Genomic DNA, 5,421 nt, shown 5'->3' on the forward strand with positions numbered 1-5,421 from the left:
CTGAAACTGTATTCTCAAAATAATCGTATTGTTAAAATAATTCTTAATCTAGAATACGTTTCAAGGTTTAAATATGTTCAGATTTGCTAGTTAGAGAAGTGGTTCCCAAACGTTTCCATTTTGCTGGCGACCCATCATGTGCGAAATGTATTGATTCTTAGAAATTAGATAGAAATAAACTCACATCCATTGTATTTAGCAAACTCTCAGCATTTTTTGACACTATTTTAGATTAGCATTCATATGTTTGCTCTACTCGGATAACAAAGGAGGGCTGTTGGCTTCGCAAAACCAGTTGTCCCCAAGCCATCCATTACTTAGATCCAAATATTTTTGGAACAAAGTGGAACCAAAAGCTTGAATCAAGATTTGTCTTCCGCGACCTTTAGAATCGGAATTGGCCCGAAGCTGGAGGGTAATTGGATAGGCTGGCTTGTCTCCAGGTCACTGGATGAAATGAGGCCAAATTGATCTCTTTTTGGAGTACATGCTAGGAGACTTTTCGAGTAAAACGAAATAATTTACCTTAATTTCACACAAAATGTTTGTCACTATATTCGGGCAAGATGTATTAGAGCTGAGGAGTGCTTTGGGAGGTATGAGTTGTGGCCAACCGGTTGATTACGGATGTAGCCCCCGATGGAAGCGATCAAATTGGAACCATTTTGGTCCAAGCAATATGAATTTCGAATGACTTCGTAAATATAACATTTTTAATTTATTTCTTAGAAAGGATTGGCCACTTTGTAAACATTTCCGGAAGCCCCTGGGAACCCGAGATAGTGGGCACAGATAGAATCAATCTGGTCCCGGCAATATGGATGACAAACTTCATGTATTTCAAATGAATTTACAAATTTGACATTTTCATTTATTTTTCAATACAACTGGTCACTTTGTAGCCGGTTCCGTAAGTCCTTAGGAGACCAGAAGTAGTGACCGAAGATGGAACTAATCCGGTCCAGCCAATGTGGGTGTCAAACTTGATGAATTTCAAATGACTTCACAAGTATATAAATACTTATATGATTTATTATTAAATTTCTGCAGCATCTATCTTAGAACGTTGATAAATTACAAGTATGTGGAACACAGCACACGGAAACAAATGCATACCCACAGGCATGAATAAAAAATCATGAAATCATGAATCAGGTCAGTTCATGAAACCATGATTATAATTCATGATTTCAGGAACATTATTCATGGTACTAGGCAATCCTCATCAGTAGACAGTATGCATTACCGGTTATATTTCGAACACTCCATTCCCAAGAAGTAAGAACGGCTGAGATGTAGCACGCCGGACTCTCGCTCAGTGTGCTCAAGTTCGAATCCCCCCTGTTGGACTTTTTTTATTCTGTCGATTTTAACAACCGAATTGTAACGCATTGGTTGCGTTACAAGAAAATAAATCATGAAATCATGAATTATATTCATGGTGTATTTTCATGGCATGAAAACACGACGGATTCATGGAATCATGAATTATTTTCTCATTTCTGGGAACGGATTTTTACCCGTGCAGAAGCATCGAAAATTGGTAATTGATTCGTAATGCCAGCTCTACATCAGATTGAAGAAAATAGACACCATGAGGCACTCAAAGAAGAATACGCAAAAATCATGCAATGATGTCAGCCGGATACAGTCGATCCGGCATCTGGCCGCCCTACCGTAAAATGCAGCCGAATCTGAAGAGAAAGATTAATTAAATTAATCATTGCGGCCTCATGCACGAGTCAACTCGCTTCCGATTGTGCAGAGAGAGCATCGCACCTGATTGTTTCACGGAGAATTGCATCGTTTCCCTCATTCGCCGAAATATGATTTCGCTCCAAAAGGCATCAGAACTCAATAGAAGCCTTTCTCGTATACTAAGTATACGTAAAGGCTATATGATCACTCCAAACCACTCCAACCAAACTTTTGATAGAAGGCTCGGAGACCCGTAGACAACAATATACCAATCGACTCAGCTCGACGAGTTGAGGTGATGTCTGTTTGTGTGTATGTATGTATGTGTGTTTGTATGTGTGTATGTGTACGTAATTTTCTAGACACACTTTTTGGAACTTAGCATTGGCCGCATTACTCGCAACAAGTTCCATTCGACTGAGAATCCTGTCCCATTGTTTGCTATTGAAAATTGGCCAGAAGTTATGGCCAAAAAACTATTTTCTATGCGCAAAACACGGTAAAAAACACTCACTCATATTTTTTAGTTTTTTTTGCACGAGAAAGGCATCAACACGGCTAGGTGGATTATTCAGGGTTTTTGTTGCTTACATACGGATTTATTATCCATTGTTTTTAGCTAAAAAAGTTGATTCAATGCATTCCTCAAAGAAGAATACGCAAAAATCATGCAATGATGCAAATCGCGAGTCGAATCATGAACGATTCTCTGGGCCATGAGTTTGGTTGGGTTTGCCTCGCGCTTGATTTGATTCGCGCAGTAGATTTGAGAATTTGAGTTTTTCCTAACACTGAGTTATAGCGAAGTGTTTCGATGCCGGTCTTATCTTCTTCTTATCTTCTTATTGGGATTACATCCCACACTGGGACAGAGCCGCCTCGCATCTTAGTGTTCATTAAGCACTTTCACAGTTATTAACTGCGAGGTTTCTAAATCATGTTACCATTTTTGCATTCGTATATCATGAGGCTAACATGATGATACTTTAATGCCCAGGGAAGTCGAGACAATTTCCAATTCGAAAATTGCCTAGACCAGCACCGGGAATCGAACCCAGCCACCCTCAGCATGGTCTTGCTTTGTAGCCGCGCATCTTACCACACGGCTAAGGAGGGTCCCTTATCCGGGCCGGCCGGTCTTATCTAAGCAGCAGATAATCAACCAGAACGAGCGGCTGAAAATATTTCCGAAGAAGCGCGACGTCCTGAACGCACGATCGCAACAACTAGCAAAGGATCAGGTACTTTGTGTCATAACCTGAAATGCTTTTTTCTAATAACTATTGAGGTGAAACTGTCCAGAATCCAAATAATTTTCACCTCGCGTTTTCAGAGGCACCAGTCCGAAGTAACACCAGTAAAAAGTAACTCATTACTGTCATCTTTTTATTTCAGCTTTACTGCATTGTCGCAGCAAGCGTAGAAAACAAAAATGACAGCTGCTCGTTGATTCAATATTGAAAATTATGCCCTTGAAAATGCGAGTTGGAACAACATTGGATTCCGAAAAGTACGACGTTAATCCCGAATAAGACAGAAACCAATTTTTTCTTGCCATATTCGAATAGGCTGTTTTCTATTGTTGCCTAAAATTCTGCTCTGCATTTTTAAAAATCTCAGTCGACCGAATTTTATGAAATTCTTTGATATGCAAAGAATGTTTGGGCCAAATTTGAGCATAAACAGTCACAAAAAACCCCCTGCCAATAATAGAACAAAACCTGCCAAAGCCGTCATTACCCCTACTATACTTGCTGAATAAAAAAACTCTAGATAAAAAACGGCTCTAGATATTTTAGTAAAACAGTTTTACATAACTTTAAAGTCGAACTTCATCCAATCTCATTTTGTTCCATCTCGCTTTTTCAAAGGCACCACTATCAATACTGAAGCAACGAGCAGTTGCCATCTTTTTATTCTACGCTTGCTGCGACGCAGCAAAGCCAAAATAAAAAGATGACAGTTATTCGTTGCTTCTTTATCGAGATTGGTGCCTCTGAAAACGCGAGGTATAATTTATTTGGATTCTGGACAGTTTCACCTTAAGTATCTTACTTCACCGACTGTTGTGAATCTAGATAAGAGTTTCCATCCCGGGACAATAAAATCTCGGGATTTACGAAAATTCGGGATTTCCCGTTTCCGGGATATTATATTTAATCCCGAAAATACCCCGGACAAACAAATTTTATGGTAATTCAGGTAATGAACCCATTAGGCCAACCGATCCAATAGTCGTGGGTGTTCCTGTAGTTGCGCTGGTACAGTGTACGTTAAGTGTACGAACGAAACGCAGCAACCCACTACGCCTAATAAAGAAATCGATATGTCAATATACGTCGAGTCAAGTACGAGACACTGAAGACGACCTTACCGTTGGGGTCGAAATACGTATCTGTCAAGGTACAATTAAGTGGTGGAATTAAATGGGATTGTACAAACTCGTCTTATGACAAGTCAATATACGAACCAAGTGAAAACAACATTGATTATCTTTAAGTACTTGTAAATATCTTCGAAATACCTTGCAGTATTTTCGCCTGTGCTCCATTGATTGCGGTATGTATGTTCCTATTATTTTTGGACGAAATACATGGAATGCATGCGACGGAAGCTATTCATCATTAAAATAGATGGGGAAAGCTTTTGAATATATATCCAAGGTAAGTGGAATACGCTTGTCAATAATTCTGAGTCAATGAATAGTGTTGGAACGTGATTAGTTCCTCCACTATTGACGCATTTACCCTACACCTGTTTTATACATTTCATCAGTCATGAACATATTGAAATAAGGGAAACCTCTCATAAAGAAAACGCAGAGTTCCTTTTGATTCACGTCGAGCAACTCACTGATACCTCTGGGTGCAGCTCCATCTTTCTTTTATTTAAACAAGCACATGAGCCGGTACAAGTGGCCCGACTCCGATGCTTGCACAGCTCCTGAATGTGTTGGTATAAAGCTCCTCCTGGACTTCTGTTGCCTAGCCAGCAACCTACTAAACGTTTCAACCTCCTGATGAATTCCGTCAAACTACGCGAGTTACGCAGCCAACTGATGATCCCATGGCATCTCGTGACTTATGTGACAATCAACGGATCTTTTACTGTTAGGTATTACATCTTTGTGGCTAATCCATCAACACTAAATTGTAGATCCGGAATCATTCCTGGGCCCATAACTTGTTGAAGAGAAGAGAGAGCTACAGCTGCTGGTATCAGTATCAGTATAAGTATCAGTCAGTAGCCTGCTTTGGAGTATCTCCAATGGCCCAGTACGCTTTCACTGCGCATCTTACACACACTACTTGATATTCTCGCAGAAAGTACGTTGCTTCAATAAGGTATTGAATGCAAGCCCTGCAATGTCAAAATCCAATACATTTTCGATACAATGGAAACAATTAAGCCGACGTTGACCGACAGCCAATGCGTCTTTTCGGACTCGACGAACATCTGTTACAAATATCGCACTCTACTTTTCGATAGAAACGTGAATACTTTGTCTTATTGAACTCGTATTTGTCGAGTCGATTCAAATTAAAATTGAATTGAGTTTCAATTGTGTATTATCTGGTCAAATGAACTTTACCACTGAACATTTAATAAAATTGATTTCAAAACTTAAAATCAGTTTTGTTTAAGGTGAAGGTTGGTTGAGTACCAAAACAAAATTTTGGAAGTATTGGTGCATTCATTTACTGCAGTAGTATTGGTGTTGTA

The sequence above is a fragment of the Armigeres subalbatus genome, chromosome 2 (assembly GCF_024139115.2).
Source record: "Armigeres subalbatus isolate Guangzhou_Male chromosome 2, GZ_Asu_2, whole genome shotgun sequence".
NCBI lineage: Eukaryota > Metazoa > Arthropoda > Insecta > Diptera > Culicidae > Armigeres > Armigeres subalbatus.